The following is a 17,864-nucleotide window of genomic DNA, read 5'->3' as shown; positions in this document are numbered from 1 at the left end:
TCTAAGCAGTATTATAGTGAACAGTGGTGCAGGGGAGCGAACCCAGGTCACTGGCGAGAAAGGCAAACACCCTACCCATTGCGTCATTAGGGTTAAGCCACTTGGTGGGAATTGTAACATGGCTTATGTAGCGAGGATCGTTACAATATTGACTATTTCCAAGCACAGAAATATTGTAGGAACTGCGACTACTGACTGCACCGTTGTTTTAGTTGTTTAATCATTCTTATCCCTGTGTTTTGTTGTGTTTGTTTCCTCTCCAGGACAGAGGACCCTGCAGTACAAGAGTGATGTCCTTGAGACAGTTGTGTTGGTGAACCCGTCAGAGGAAACTACTGCTTCAGAGGTAGGTGTGACCCAGACATACCTGACAACTGAGGGCTTTTGCCTTCACAGAAATCACCTTTATACACTAAATATGGTACGGTTGATGTTTCTCAATGGAAACCTTTTTTGAAAAGATACTGCTTACTGATGAGGTCAATCAACTGTGATGATAATCCATTAATGTCATTTTGTCTTCTATTTGTCCCTCTCCTCCTCCCGTCCAGATCCGTTCTCTGGTCACTGACTCTGCTGGACACAAGCTACTAGTCCTAAGTGGCCAGAGCTCTGAGCAGGGAGGTGACATCACACTGCAGGGTGGAGCCTTCACCTGGAGACACTTCTCTGACATCATCTCTGATCCTGGAGTAAGATCAACTGTTCATCAACACTTTACTATAAGTTGACGTTACACTTTATAGACTACACTGTGTAGTTACTCTGTTGTTATGTTAGTAGTATCCAGACTGGACTCTCTCAATCAATATGTGTGATTCTTTTATTTTAGGGAGGGGTTGATTCATTTAAATATGTTCTTGTTATATGCTCAAATAAAATATTGTTTTGATGAATAGGTATACTTGCTATTAAAATATGTGTCTTTACATAAGCTATGTCTAACAGTATGTTTATGTTGTGTTGTGGTCCGACCTCCAGGTGACTGAGGTCCTGTCCAACTCAGCATCGGACCAGCGGCCCAGGCTAACAGTATCGTGCCTGGGAGACGGGGGCTGGAGCTCACTGGGCCACAGCCAGGAGCAGCAGCACCTCCAGAACCTTCTGGAATACCGCCTAAACCCTGAGCCCACGCTTCCCGACATGGAGGGAGTCGCGGAGTTCACAGAGTACGTCTCGGAGACGGTGGACGTCCCGTCGCCCTTTGACAACCTGGAACCGCCCACCTCGGGTGGTTTCCTGAAGCTATCCAAGCCCTGCTGCTACATCTTCCCTGGAGGGAGGGGTGACTCTGCCCTGTTCGCTGTGAACGGATTCAACATCCTGGTGGATGGAGGGTCCGAACGCAGGTCCTGTTTCTGGAAGCTGGTCAGGCACTTGGACAGGATAGACTCAGTCCTGCTGACCCACATTGGGGCGGACAACCTCCCAGGAATCAACGGGCTGCTCCAGAGGAAGATCGCTGAGCAGGAGGAGGAGCAGTCCCAGGGATCTGGCGGCTCCAACACATACGGTGACTGGATGAAGAACCTGATCTCGCCTGAGCTCGGTGTGGTGTTCTTCAACGTCCCCGAGAAGCTACGAATGCCTGAGTCCACGCTAAAGGTCAAACGGAGCATCGAGGAGGCATCCCTCACACTGCAGTATCTCAACAAGCTTGGCATCAAGTCAGAACCTCTTTACAGGGTCGTTAGCAACACCATTGAGCCCATCACGCTTTTCCACAAGCTGGGCGTTGGCAAGCTAGACATGTACATTCTGAACCCTGTGAAGGAAAGCAAGGAGATGCAGTTCCTTATGCAGAAGTGGGCTGGGAACAGTAAGGCCAAGACTGGGATTGTGATGTCCAATGGCAAAGAAGGAGAAATATCCGTCCCTTACTTGACCTCAGTAACAGCTCTTATCGTATGGATCCCGCATAGTCCAACAGAGAAGATAGTCAGGGTGCTGTTCCCTGGAAATGCACCGCAGAACAAAATCTTGGAGGGGCTTGAAAAGCTGAAGCACCTGGACTTCCTGCGCTACCCAGTAGCCACTCAGAAAGACATATCCTCTGGGGCCCCGCCTCCAATCATAAAACAAACAAAGATGAGATCAAGAACAGAAAGCAAGGAGAGCCTGAAATCTTCCACCAAAACACAGTTGGCCTCAAAAGCCAGCAAGAAGGAAGCTAAAGGGCAGGAAGAGGAGTCCAAGAATGACTCGGCTAAAGAGAACAAAATTGAAAAGAAAGAGGAGAAGAAGGAGAAGAAGGTGAAGAGTGAGAGCGCCAAAGCTACCAAAACCACCAAAGCCACCAAACAACAACAAAACAGTGAGGCAGCACCCGAAGCAGCCAAACTGGAGAGAAAGAAGCTGTCCAAGGAGAAAACACTGAGGAAACACTCCAAGGAACGACCATCTAAGATGGAGGAGAAAAAGGACAAAGAGAAGAAAGAGATCAGTAAAGTAAAGAAAGAGGACAACAAACGCGAAGTGAAGAAAGATGATACTGCTAAAAAAGAGGAGAAAAAAGAAACAAAAGCAGTGAAGGAGGAGAAAAAGAAGGATCTGAGTAAGCCAGAGCTGAGGAAGATCACCAAACCAGACCTGAAACCCTTTACCCCAGAAGTCAGGAAAACCCTCCATAAGGCAAACAAGACACAGGCCAAACCCAAGACGGACAAGACTGACAAAAACATAACAGCCAAACCGGTCAAAGAGAAAACAGCTGAGAAAAAGTCTGTCCCAAAGAAAGCCCCCCCAAAATCCGCTGCTGCTTTGGCAGACGGGTCCGTTGTATCCTCTCCAGAAGACCTCACCAAGGACTTCGAAGCTTTAAAACGAGATGAGCTCTCGAAGCTAGGGAGTGAATCCATTCAGAATGATGTCATGTCTGGATGTCCAGCTTTCACAGACTCCAAACTCCCTGATGAGGGAATAACAACTAAATCCCCAGCCAATCTTGGAGAGAAGTTTGAGGATGAGGGTGCTGACATGGATGATGGTGATGATGATGGGGAGGAGTACAATAAAGAGAGTGATGTACTAAAGAAAGGTGCAGATGTCGGGAAATGGCAGGACATTAAAAGAAATGCTGGCATGGATAGGAAATATGAGGATGAAATGGAGAAATACGACGACGACTACTCTACTAAGGGAGACATGAATTCGAAGAAGAGTGTCAGCTCAGAAGAGGAGGGTGACGTTATCGAAAAAGCAGATCTGGAGGGAATTGAGGATTATGAGGATAAATACAACTCAGAAAAAGATCAAAAAGAATGGGACACCAAGTCAACCGACTTTAAATCGTTTTCAACCGCAGTCGCCTCTGGACAAACCACTACCGCTGCCTCTGAGCAAGTGTCCTTCATCCAAGATGAGACTATTCCTGCTTATTCCGAAACGGAGCAGACCATCTCCGATGAGGAGATCCATGAAGAACCCGAGGACAGGATCCCACACCTCCGCTACGACGTTGCTTCCTGCGACATCACCGTTCCCGACGTTCCAGGATCCTTTGACTCTGTGTATGGTGTTAGGGAGATGCGAGCCTCGGCTACGTCTGACGCCTCAGACTTCAAAGCCAAAGGCTTTGTGGGAAGACATGACCCAGTGTTGGCAGCCTATCCAAGCATCATCACAGCTCCGCTCGCCGAGGAAGAGCACATCTCCTCAGCCACGTCCATCACAGAGTACGACAAACTGTCCTCGTTCGCCACTTCCATGGCGGACGACCAGTCCATCGCATCTGTGACCGCCCCGCAGACAGAGACAGAGACAGGGAGGAGCTCTCTTCACCTGGACACGGTCAATAGCATCCCCTACCGCACCGAGGCCACCCACGGGAAGGACTACCTCCACTCGGCTGGAACAATCTCTCCCACCTCCTCCCTGGAGGAGGACAAGAACTTTAGTTCTCCTCCTTCAAAGGAGTACCAGCCTTTTGTTACCGAGATGGAGGCTGGGAGGAAGACCAAACCCGTCCATGAGGAGTATGACGAAGAGGAGGATGAAGATGAGGACCAGACTCCCAACGTTGATATCCCCTTGGGGAAACTCCAAGAGGGCTACGAGCAGGCGACGGCAGCCATGTTGCTCCAGGACAAGGATAAATCCCCCTCCACTGCCTTTGCACCTCCCTCTCCTCCCTCTTTCTCCAGCGGGTTTAAGCCTAGTTCCATGTTTGAAGGTGAAGAGAGATGTCTTAGCCCAGGCGACAGCACCGTGAAGCTGGCCTCACCCACCCAGTCGGTCCCCATCAGCAGTGGCTGCTCCCCCACAGAGGAGAAGAAAAACAACAAAACGGACACCACTGAAACTGAGCTCCAGAAAATAAGGCTTTCTGGTGACAAAACCCCCTTTGAAGAATCAGATGAGGATGATGATGATGACTATTATGAGAAAAGGGATCTCAAACCCTGTGTTAAAGCTAAGTATTTGGAACAGAAGGAGGGTAGGTTCTTGGACGATGAATCACCTCAAGAAGAGAAGCTGTCTGAGAGGTACAAAGGACTAGCAGAGGATGACATCAAGTCCAAGTATCTGCAGAATAAACCGGGGTTGACAGACGAGACACAGTTCTCTGGTTACATGGAGCAAACAACCAAACCCCAGATCATGCACTCCGACGAGCAAGACGAGGTGGAGGAAGATGATGAAGATGATGTTGTTCAACCAAGTGGAACAGGGTCTAGAGCTTTATCAGTAGAGCAAAGTAAATTGGACTCTGAAGATGACAAAAAGGATGCAGCATTATCCAGAAAAAAGAACCATGTAACTTTGAAAGAGCCAGAGAAAAGTGTCCAGTTCAATCTGTATGACTTCCCAGAGCGAGAGAGTAGAGAGAAACGCTCAGAAGAAGAAATAAGACAGGACACCCCATATGTACATGGCAAGACTTTCTCTTACAGTGATATCTATGACAACAAAACCAGTTATCAGAAGGACCAGTCAGAAAAAATGGGGAAGGACAGTATGAAGGAGACGGACACACAGAAAAAGGAGTCCGCTTTCCCCTCAGACAAGGAGGGTTTCACCAGCTCTCATGGAAAAGATGTATCTTCCTCCTCCTCTTCCTCTTCCCCCTTTCCATGGCTCCATGGCTCGGAATCTATAGAGAAGATAAGTGAGCCGCGTGGATACAGCAGAGAGAGCAGATTCCCATCAATGGCTGATAGACCAGAGGCTTCAACCACATCCTTATCATCAGAGAGAGACTCCTCCCCTTATAAAGTTCACAGTGATTACACCTCTGTAACAGGTAGTGCTGCAGCCAAACCCTCTTCAATGAGCTACCATGACAAAGAGGTGGAACTGGAGATAGACATGAGGAAGCTAACAGCCAGGGATGAGGAAGACTACGATGATTATGATGATGAAGATGATGAAGAAGAGGATGAGGACGATGAAGAGGAGGATGCTATTGACTCAGACATGGAGAAAGGTGCCAAAGAGAAATCGGAAAAGGAAGTCAAAAGTCCATTCATCGATGGTGTGAGCTCAAAACAGCCCCAGTTTATGGTTTCAATGGCTGGCTACGGTTACAACAGCCAGACAAAGCCGACTTCACCAGACAGCATGAGCACAGAAGAGCCAGAGTTTATGGTTTCCATGGCCGGCTATGGTTACAACAGCCAGGCAAAGCTGACTTCACCAGACAGCATGAGCACAGAAGAGCCAGAGTTTATGGTTTCCATGGCCGGCTATGGTTACAACAGTCAGGCAAAACCGACTTCACCAGACTGTGTGAGCTCAAAAGAGACAGATTTCACAGACTCCAAACTCCCTGATGAGGGGATAACAACTAAATCCCCAGCCAAACTTGGAGAGACATTTGAGGACGAGGGTGCCGACATGGATGATGATGATGACGATGATGATGATGACGATGATGAGGAGGAGTACAACAAAGAGAGGGATGTACTAAAGAAATGTGCAGATGGTTACAATAGTCAGGCAAAGCCGACTTCACCAGACCACTTGAGCTCGAAAGAGCCAGAGTTTATGGTTTCCATGGCCGGCTATGGTTACAACAGCCAGGCAAAGCTGACTTCACCAGACAGCATGAGCACAGAAGAGCCAGAGTTTATAGTTTATGCAAAGCTGTCGGCATGAGCTCAAAAGAGACAGATTTCACAGACTCCAAACTCCCTGATGAGGGGATAACAACTAAATCCCCAGCCAAACTTGGAGAGAAGTCTGAGGACGAGGGTGCCGACATGGATGATGATGACGATGATGACGATGATGAGGAGTACAACAAAGAGCGGGACACACACAGCCAGGCAAAGCCGATTTCACCAGACGGCATGAGCTCGAATGAGCCAGAGTTTATGGTGTCCATGGCGGGCTACGGTTACAACAGCCAGGCGAAGCCGATTTCACCAGACGGCATGAGCTTGAATGAGCCAGAGTTTATGGTGTCCATGGCGGGCTACGGTTACAACAGCCAGGCGAAGCCGACTACGCCACCTTCTTCCACCACCTGCAAAGGTGACATGGGCGCCACAGCGTTCTCTGGGTACTCCTCTGGGTTTGATTATTCTTACGGTGGGGAGAAAGACACATTTCAGTCCAGCCAGATGAAGGACAAAGAGGGAAAAGATGACTATTTCCACAGTGAGAGAGCTGACGGTGGTAAGAAAACAGGAGACACAGTAGGAGTCTCATCAGGCTTCCACTACACCACCACCTCTGCCACGGCATATTCATCCTCCTCTTCCTACAGCTACTCCTCCTCTACATCCGGTCCGTCACTCTCCACCAGCCGGCAGTTTGGAGAGGAGCTGGAGACCCCAGCCAACGCCTCAGACCACATCTTCAAACACGATACAGACAGTGCCGGCTTCGAGTACTCCTCCTTTAAAGATGAACACGGCTCCTTTAAAGATGAACACGCCTCCTTTAAAGATGAACACGCCTCCTTTAAAGATGAACACGCCTCCTTTAAAGATGAACACGGCTCCTTTAAAGATGAACACGCCTCCTTTAAAGATGAACACGCCTCCTTTAAAGACAAACACGCTTCCTTTAAAGATGAACACTCTTCCTTTAAAGACGAACACTCCCTGCTGGCCATGGATTCCTCCCCCTTTTCCAGTTCCTGCGGGATGGTTAAGAACGAGTACCTGGAGGTTTCGGAGAAGCAGATGACGATGGCCACCACCACCACCGCAGAATCCACCTCCAGTCTGGCCCGCTTCTCTCCTCACAGCCCCTTTGAGGAGATCAAACCTTTCCACTCACACTCCTCTGCTTCCTCCTCGGAAGACAAAAAGGAGCATGTTGCCTCGATGGAAGGAAGTGTTGTGAACAAAAGCCCCCAGTCGGACTGCTTCTATAAACCGGAATGGGCGGATGAGTCCAAGCTGCAGGCTGCAGGGGGTTATGGGCCTTTCTCCCAGTCACCCAAGGAGAAGGACGCCATCGCCATGGGTTTGTTTGGTGTCACCTCGTCCCCACGGCCCGACTCAACAGGCAAGCATTACTTTGAAAACTCTGACAGTACTGAGGAAGAGGATGACGAGGAAGGTTACATGCGTGAGATGGGCCTGTCCTTCTCCGAAAAACACGGCAGCAGCACCATCACCTCAGGTAAGATAGATGGCGCTGGTCTCCCTGATGTGCTCACCTCGTACATACCCTCCTCTCTGCTGCCCACCAAGCCAGACACAGTCAATGGTCCCATGGAGGTCAGCAGCATGAGCTCCCCCATCAGTGCAGGGCCGGCAGCCAGCTGCGTGAGCCCAGGTCTGGGTACAGCTGAGGAGAAAAAGGTGAGGGGCTCCTATGAGTGGAACATGCAGAAGCCCCAGATGGACATGGTTCCTGGCGACTCCCCGCCTCATTACCGCCACGAGGACGAGTTTGAGGAGGAATGCGAAATGGAACCAGAGTGCCCCGCCCGCCCGCTCTCCCTCTCCTCCACTGATCACACCTTCGGCTCCCCCTTCTACACGGAGGCGTCGTGCCGAGGAGAAGCAGGAGGAAGAGATGATGATGATGACAGCGACCTGGACCTCCCTCGTGAAATGGGCGCCTCCTCCTCCACGTCCTCCTCCAAAGCCTCCCCTGGCTATTCCTCCTCGGAACACAGGCACCGCAAGGGAGACCTCTCGCCCTCCTTCATCAATCCCAGTATGCAACAGCAGTCCAGCGATGAGGAGGACGAGGAGCGGGGACGCAGGAGCGACCAATCGCAGGAAGGGGACGAACATGACCTGTCAGTCAAGAAGAGAGCCAACAAACAGCCCCACCACCCCCACTTCCAGGGCGGCTCGGTCCCCCACGCCGGGACGGCTGGGCTGGGGTTAGCCAGAGAAGACACCCCCAACCTCCGTCAGCGAGTCTATACCATCACAGTCAGATTCAGACGTTCCCCCAGGGACAAAGGAGTGCCCCTTCATCACGGGCAACAGCAACATGGACTCGGACGAGGACACTGAGTACCTGCCTGTGGATAAGTTCTCCACCATGGGAGGGGGCCACCATTACTCCTCTTCCTCCTCCTCCAGGATTAGCCCCCGGGACCCCCCTCCCGCCCCCCTCATGGACCCCTTCCCCAACCCCCCTCACCCCGACGTCTGCATGGTGGACCCCGACGCTCTGGCCAATGACCAGAACCGGGCAACCTCAGAGTCGCCCCTCAAGAAGGACCCCAAGACGAAAGGCGTGCGGAAGACAGGGAAACCCAAGTCGGCATCTCCGGCTCGCCGCAAGCGGTCCCCCATGCCAGTGAAGCAGTTGCCATCCCCTCGCAGCGCCTCGCTGAAGAAGAAGGAGACAGAGAAGAGCTTGAGGATGTCCCATCTGTCAGACGGACAGGGCTCCAGAGACGATGACCTCTCCAGGTCCAGCTACAACGCCGGCAGGGTGGCCAATGGAGTTAAGAGCACCTCTGGTAACAATGGTTCCCATTATACAGTATATTTATTCAACAATCGTATTATTATGTTATGCATAAAATTACTAGTAGTATACAGTACAGTGCATTGCACATTGCACAACATAGCACAAACAGATCTGGGACCAGGCTAAGTCAAGGCTGCTAGGCTGTGGAAAGTGATTGAGGAAAAGAGGGGAGAGAGAGGAAATAAGCAGTTGGAGCAGAGTTTAAACCAGCGACCTTGTGGAAAGCATCAAATTGCATGGAAACATCTGTCCTTCCCCCTAGGCTCTCAGAGGTCCAGTTCCGTGGTTCCCCAAGGCCCTCCTATCTACGTAGACTTGGCCTACATCCCCAACCACTGCAGTTCTAAGAACGTGGACCAGGAGTTCTTCAAACGCGTCCGCTCTGCATACTACGTGGTGAGCGGGAACGATGTGGGCAATGACGAGCCCAGCCGAGTGGTCCTGGATGCTCTACTGGAGGGCAAAGCCCAGTGGGGATCCAATCTACAGGTAACAAATCACTACCATAGAATTAGATGGAGCTCAATCATTCAGTTGATGGATCAATACATCACCTGTGCATGCCATTCACTCCCTATGCATCTTAATGAACTAACTAACTAGCACACCTGACTACCTGTGGCGCTCAACTCAAACAGCGGAGTGTAGCCTACTGTTGCTCCTTGCAAATTATTTCAAAGCCTCTAATTTATCACTCAGGATGGAACCAGTGCTACTATTTCTGCCATGTAATGGTGTTGTTAAAACAATCAGACAACCCCATAGTAGAATAGTTGACCTATTTACCTGGACGGCTTGTTGTTGTGTGTTCTATGCGGGAGAAATATTCCTCTCGATGCGCATTTAAGTTGCGAGAGCCATAGGGAGGGAAACGTATTCTGACAAGCAGTCGATGCACAACCATTGTTCATGCAAGCATGGGGAAAACACTTCAGAAAGCAGTTTGGGCTTTTGTTTAAAGAGGGGAATCCCAGCTTTCCATTGCTGCCACATTTATTTCCCTACTCCCACAATTGCCAGTGTGGCATCATTTAAAAAATGCAGTTACAACCTGAGTTTCAAGCATGGTTTAGGCACAGCTGTGCAACAGAGCTCTTAAAGGGGCAATGGCATACTTTGCAATAGAAACCAAGAAATAAAACAGATTTTTCTGATTTAATAATAATGAATAATTATTAACAATAATGATAAATAATAATAATATCAATCAGGATGTTGTGTCCAATGGGGTAAATACAGATGGATAAACCCCATACTTCAGCCTATGTATGTGTCGACACTATGCTGCATCAGGGCGGGTAAATACAGATGGATAAACCCCATACTTCAGCCTATGTATGTGTCGACACTATGCTGCATCAGGGCGGGTAAATACAGATGGATAAACCCCATACTTCAGCCCATGTATGTGTCGACACTATGCTGCATCAGGGCGGGTAAATACAGATGGATAAACCCCATACTTCAGCCTATGGTAAATACAGATGGATAAACCCCATACTTCAGCCCATATGCATCAGGGCGGATAAATACAGATGTAGACACTATGCTGCATCAGGGCGGGTAAATACAGATGGCATCATGCTGCATCAGGGCGGGTAAATACAGATGGATAAACCCCATACTTCAGCCCATGTATGTGTCGACACTATGCTGCATCAGGGCGGGTAAATACAGATGGATAAACCCCATACTTCAGCCCATGTATGTGACACTATCTGCATCACGGGTAAATACAGATGGATAAACCCCAACTTCAGCCCATGTATGTGTAGACACTGCATCATGCTGCATCAGGGCGGGTAAATACAGATGGATAAACCCCATACTTCAGCCCATGTATGTGTCGACACTATGCTGCATCAGGGCGGGTAAATACAGATGGATAAACCCCATACTTCAGCCCATGTATGTGTAGACACTATGCTGCATCAGGGCGGGTAAATACAGATGGATAAACCCCATACTTCAGCCTATGTATGTGTCGACACTATGCTGCATCAGGGCGGGTAAATACAGATGGATAAACCCCATACTTCAGCCCATGTATGTGTCGACACTATGCTGCATCAGGGCGGGTAAATACAGATGGATAAACCCCATACTTCAGCCCATGTATGTGTGCTGACACTGGATAGACCCCATACTTCAATGACACTATGCTGCATCAGGGCGGGTAAATACAGATGGATAAACCCCATACTTCAGCCATGCTGGGCGGGTAAATACAGATGGATAAAGCCTATGTATGTGTCGACACTATGCTGCATCAGCCAGATGGATAAACCCCATACTTCAGCCTATGTAGACACTATGCTGCATCAGGGCGGGTAAATACAGATGGATAAACCCCATACTTCAGCCTATGTATGTGTAGACACTATGCTGCATCAGGGCGGGTAAATACAGATGGATAAACCCCATACTTCAGCCTATGTATGTGTCGACACTATGCTGCATCAGGGCCACAGGTGATAAAGCTTATTGTTAATAGCACATCTGGTAATATAGACCAAGGGACAGGACCTTTTATAGGCCGGAAGATCAAGGGGACTAGAATTGGTCAAACTCGCAGTTTAATACATGTTCAAAATGATCCTCTTTCCATAAAAGCACGATGGTCATGACTTTTTACATGAAAGGGGAAATTAACTTGGCCCCAGACAATCCATCTGAGATGGACTTCAGTTTCAGTCATGGGATTTTTTTGTCTGCTTTAACACCTGATTAAATCACCATCTCCCATCTTTCCCCCTACTCCTTTTCATCTCTTCCTTCTCTCTCTAATGCTCTCCCCATCTCTCCCTTCTCTCTCTAATGCTCTCCCCATCTTTCCCCCTACTCCTTTTCATCTCTTCCTTCTCTCTCTAATGCTCTCCCCATCTTTCCCCCTACTCCTTTTCATCTCTTCCTTCTCTCTCTAATGCTCTCCCCATCTTTCCCCCTACTCCTTTTCATCTCTTCCTTCTCTCTCTAATGCTCTCCCCATCTCTCCCTTATCTCTCTAATGCTCTCCCCATCTCTTCCTTCTCTCTCTAATGCTCTCCCCATCTTTCCCCTACTCCTTTTCATCTCTTCCTTCTCTCTCTAATGCTCTCCCCATATTTCCCCCTACTCCTTTTCATCTCTTCCTTCTCTCTCTAATGCTCTCCCCATCTTTCCCCCTACTCCTTTTCATCTCTTCCTTCTCTCTCTAATGCTCTCCCCATCTTTCCCCCTACTCCTTTTCATCTCTCCCTTCTCTCTCTAATGCTCTCCCCATCTTTCCCCCTACTCCTTTTCATCTCTCCCTTCTCTCTCTAATGCTCTCCCCATCTTCTTCTCCTCTGATTTTCCTCCTTTCTTCCTCCTACCTCTATCCATTACCTCTATCCATGACCTCTATCCATTACCTCAATCTCTCTTCCTCCTACCTCTATCCATTACCTCAATCTCTCTTCCTCCTACCTCTATCCATTACCTCAATCTCTCTTCCTCTTACCTCTATCCATTACCTCTATCCATTACCTCAATCTCTCTGCCTCTCTCTCTGCCTCTCTCTCCTGCAGGTGACGTTGATTCCCACCCATGACACAGATGTGACTCGGGAGTGGTACCAGCAAACCCATGAACGGCAGCAGGAGCTAAACATCATGGTCCTGGCCTCCAGCAGCACCGTGGTCATGCAGGATGAGTCTTTCCCCGCCTGCAAGATCGAATTTTAAGCCCCACCCCCCTCTCTTCCCCTCTGTAATGGGACAACACACAGCTCCCCTGGTTCAGTCTGTCTGTTTAAATATTTTGGATCTGCCTTTTCTAGGGATTTATTTCTTACAGTAAATCATAACAGTACATCTAAAATGACACCCTATTGGTCTTATAGCTACCATCTCTGGTCTAAAGTAGTGCACTGGACTGTATGTGGAGTAGGGTGTCATTTTAGACACAGAGATATTCAACAACCACACGTTTGATTATGGTTAGTGTCATTGTTTGTATTATAAAGGTGCTCTTCAGACTATAACGCTCCTCTACTATAATTATAAGGTTTATTCAAGGAAACAAGTATGGTTGTGCATACGGTAGAAATCCAGGCAAAATGTCCAGGCAATGGTTACTGTTTCCTTCAAGGTAAGACAGATTTTCTTCTAATAGGCATAACTCATGCACAAGTATGCCCTATTATAATGTTAGAGTCATCATCAACAACAACAGACTTCATCTTTGTTTAAAGAAGTTACAACACCAAAACACATTTTGTACTTTAGTGTTTATATGTTTTGTAGAACTGAATACACCATGCTAATGCCAATGGTACTTTTCTCATCCATGTGCCACTCATTGAACTTTGTGCCTAATATTGACACATTGACATAGATGATATTCTAAGTAGATTGTCTCTAAGAGTCTTTTAGATGTCGAATAATTATGTTTGTAGTAGAATAGGGTGGAAAAAACAAATCAAGTCATACTCAAAGGTTTTGTGTTTGCCATTCAGTTTTCATGTCATTTCTGCAAGGTGAAATTCACTTTTAATGGATTTCTCAAAGCTCCATACTGCGTACAGTAAATCATAACTATCAGTGTTGTCTGGTTGTAAAGTGAAGTCTTTTGAGAATGTTCCCAGCCAGAACACATCCAGATCTGTCGAACAGGGCTGGTGTATATTGTACAATATACAACATGCACAGTAGATTACCTTTGCATTTATTTTCCAAGCTTGCATCCACAAACATATCTTGGACCCAGCCAACGTATGCTATTGTGTGAAAGGAAAGGAGAATACTCTCATTGCAACATTTTCATGACTGTATGTCAGGTTGCAATGTTGCTACATTCAATGTACTACTTCCTCGTCATAGCATTTATACACATGTATAACATACAGCATGTATAACATGTATAACATACTGTAAGCATTACACCTTGGCTTGGAATAGTGTGGCTTATTAAATGACAAATAGCGCAAGCAGCTTGTTTGTGTTCATGAACTCTGATAGAAAGGAGGCTGTCAGGTTAAAAGATGTTAGGCAACTTAAAGACAACAACCCTCCGCTATTTAACTGCAGAGCTACAGACCAACACTGTCTGTGAACTGGAGTAGGTCCACACTTTGGGAAGGTATCACAGATCATATGATTATTCTCACATTTAGTATTGACCCTTTAAGAGACATGGGTGTGATTTGGGACTTGTGTAAGGTGAAGATAGTGTAGACTAGTGGTATGTACTCCAGCTATGACCATCATGGTATCGTCCCAAATGGCACCCTATTCCCTATGTAGTGTACTTCTTTTGACCAGAGCCTTATGGTAGTGCACTGCATAGGGAATAGGGTGCCATTTGGAGCAGTCAGCCCTAACCTGGTTATGACTACAGCAATAGGACCATGTGGTTGTGAGTTCATGGCCCATCACCTGTACAGGGTAATAGTTTGATTGAGTGTCTGAAGACTTGTCTGTGAGGTGTTTGCGCTGTGCATTAAGACCACGTTGATGAACATTGTGGGGCGGTTCCATAGATGATAGAGGTTTGACTGTCACCCACATGTGCCTTTCTGTCCTGTCTTGTGTTCAAGGAAGACTCAGATGCTTGCTTGAACTGGCCCTTGTGGCAAAGCCATAGATTTTCAGTGTTCGGCAAACTCCGTTTCAGTCTCAGAATTTGAACGGACGCCATGTTGGCACTGAAAGCTTCAAGATGCAGATTAGAATGTTCTCATCATGGCGTGTTTGGTGCAGACATGGAGGATGGGTTGCCATGGTAAAGTAGTGGCTAGGTGGGCAGGTCAGTGTTGTAGTATGATCACTAAACTAAAAGCAAAGGTCCAAAAATATGATTTGCACATCCTACTAAGCAAACTAACATGGTACTTCTACCGGTCAGTGATCACAGGGTCTGATATTCTCTGTCGGCGATAGTGAACATGAAGCACAAATGATCAAACAACTTAAGAACCAACTGTGATCAAACCCATATTCTAAGAACTTTTAGGCCTACTCATATGAAAATACTCTAATTTGGGATTTCTACCAATTGTGTTTATGTTCTTTAACACAAAAGCAGTCATTTTTAATCAGAAAAAGAGAGCTTTGTTGGAAATGTTAACTCACAGACAGACGTGTTATTTCCTATTGAGTTGTATTATTTTCTTAATCCTTATGATGCCCATGGAAAGGGAAATAGGTGTTCTGCTCTAGGGCCAAAAGGTTTTTGCTCTACCACAATCACCTTGACTCAATGCCTTGGAATGTTTTTAAAGACAAAATGTACAATTTGCTTTTGATTTTATGTGATTATAGTCAGTGTGTCTAGAATGTAATTTTCAGTGTTATTTAAGATGGGTTTTCATTTGTGTGCACAGTTTAATTGTATCCTTTAATTTGACTGTAAATTGGGACTAAGTAGATTGTTAGAAACTAACTGTTAGAAAACGGAACAAAGAGACCCTAACCCTTTTAATTCCATTTTATTGCATCATGACATTGAGTTGAGGCTTACAAAGAACAAATTATAACATGCTTTGTTCGAGGGTCGAGACAAATTGTACCATTGCGCAATCTTTGAGGCCAATCAGAATATTCAGCAATGTATTCCAGTTTTTCTGAGACACATATGGCACACACACATAAATAATATCATAGAGACAAAGAAAATAGAGTGAATTGTCAAATGCTTTCAGTAAACATGCTTTGAATCCTGCAATGTCTTTTTCTTCTCGTTGCCGATGCTCAAATGTACCGGACCATGTAGATTATCAGAGAGAGTAGTTCTGAGACAGAACCAGGCTGCGATAACAATACTGAGAGGTTTAACCAGGCTAGTTCTGAGACAGAACTGCTCTGTCTGTTAACCAGCCTACGATAACAATACTGAGAGGTTTAACCAGGCTAGTTCTGAGACAGAACTACTCTCAGTCTGTTAACCAGGCTGCGACAACAATACTGAGAGGTTTAACCAGGCTAGTTCTGAGACAGAACTGCTCTGTCTGTTAACCAGGCTGCGATAACAATACTGAGAGGTTTAACCAGGCTAGTTCTGAGACAGAACTGCTCTCAGTCTGTTAACCAGGCTGCGATAACAATACTGAGAGGTTTAACCAGGCTAGTTCTGAGTGTTCCAGCTGATCCGAATGTGAAGCAGATTAACCTTTATGTTCTCCGTGGAGGCATTGATATCTTGGTTGCCTTGGTGACATACTAGTTAGTAGTTGTATATATTTCTGCTCCATCAACTCAAAAGGGTTGTCAGTCAAAGTCAGACTGTCTCCTCTATTGTGTGTGAATACAGTGCGTATCAAACTTATTTTTAGGGCAGAATGTCTGTTATTTTATTTCTTTACTTTTGTCTGAAGTCTGTCTATTTCTAATGGTTGCCCTGAGAAATGAGTAGAATTAATTAGTCAGCGATTGATTAAAGAAAACTGGACAAGTTCTACATTTTCAGAGACTGATTTTTGACCGTACAGGTAACTGTCTTATTAACAGTCAAAGGCAAACTAACATGCCTGCTATATTGTTCAGCTGAGAGAACATTCTGTATAACAAATATTGGATCATTTTCCAGTGCTTGCAATTGGCGTTCATGTAGAGAATGGGATTCAGAACAACAGTATCCCTTTATATCTCAGCAACTCTATGAGAAGATGCTCAATCTTCTTGTGCTGTAATTGAACCAGTTTTCCTGTGGTCTTTGACTTCAAGGTTGTCTTAACAGAGACATCAACTGTTAACTCATGTCAGCGTCATTCTGAAGACTAGAATTAACATTGTATTCATAGACATACACAAACCACAACACACAAAACTGACTGCCAGATAGTGACTCGGATCACTATATCAATACATTTTATATCTAGGGTATTTATAATGGTTCACACAGTGAATTTTTCAAAATAAAAATAAATAACAGAACAAAAACAGTAACAATGTATTGTGCAAAAATAATAATTCCGTTGAATTCTCCAAAACTCCTCAGAATCCTGATGTAGAAAATCCTCATGAAGATTGTCCATCATTCCAATAAACTCTGCTCGTCTGTGCATGCTACCTTATTGGTTCTAATCCTGTAGGTAATAGTTTAAAAATGAATAAAATAGCCTTTCTATTTGAAAAGATGCATATTTAAAAAGCTAACTGTGGATGGTATGGGGAAGGCTGGTACAAGGTCGTCGTCTTGCCTCCACTGGCTGTGCTGGAAGGAAGGCGTTGTTGGGATCGCTTTCCTCTTTCTTTTTGCAAGCTTCATGACTGTTCTTAAATATTTTGTTTTAAGTGCAATATACTTCTCTATCTTTAGGAACATAGAACTTCAGCAGATTTATTGTCAAAGGGGGAAAGTGTGGTGATCATCAATAAAACATGTATTGAAGAATACAAAAAGCCTCAACTGTGTCTGATTTCAGGTAACTTCTGAAATGAGTGCCTGGATACCTTGGCAGCAGCTAATGAGGATCCATAATACATACAAATGTTGAATTCAATGCCTAGGTTTATCTCCACTGTATTCACATCCTACCATACCCTTGTCAGTACATTATGCCCTAAATCTATTCTACCACGCCCAGAAATCTGCTCCTTTTATTCTCTGTTCCCAACGCACTAGACAACCAGTTCTTATAGCCTTTAGCCGTACCCTTATCCTACTCCTCCTCTGATGATGTAGAGGTTAACCCAGGTCCTGTAGCTCCCAGTACTACACCTATTCCCCAGGCGCTCTCATTTGTTGACTTCTGTAACCGTAAAAGCCTTGGTTTCATGCATGTTAACATCAGGAGTCTCCTCCCTAAGTTTGTTTTGTTCACTGCTTTAGCACACTCCGCCAACTCCGATGTCCTAGTCATGTCTGAATCCTGGTTTAGGAAGGCCACCAACAATTCTGAAATTTCTATCCCCAACTACAACATTTTCCATCAAGATAGAACTGGTAAAGGGGGCGGGGTTGCAATCTACTGCAGAGATAGCCTGCAGAGTTCTGTCTTACTATCCAGGTCT

General features: G+C 46.3%; 1 pseudogene; it reads left to right on the top strand.

The window, feature by feature from the left end:
• The first annotated feature begins 265 nt into the window (after positions 1-265).
• Positions 266-16,308, top strand: LOC115116026 (microtubule-associated protein 1A-like; annotated as a pseudogene).
• Positions 16,309-17,864: the final 1,556 nt, after the last annotated feature.

The sequence above is a fragment of the Oncorhynchus nerka genome, unplaced genomic scaffold (assembly GCF_034236695.1).
Source record: "Oncorhynchus nerka isolate Pitt River unplaced genomic scaffold, Oner_Uvic_2.0 unplaced_scaffold_1405, whole genome shotgun sequence".
NCBI lineage: Eukaryota > Metazoa > Chordata > Actinopteri > Salmoniformes > Salmonidae > Oncorhynchus > Oncorhynchus nerka.
This window is presented reverse-complemented; position numbering and strand designations above follow the sequence as displayed.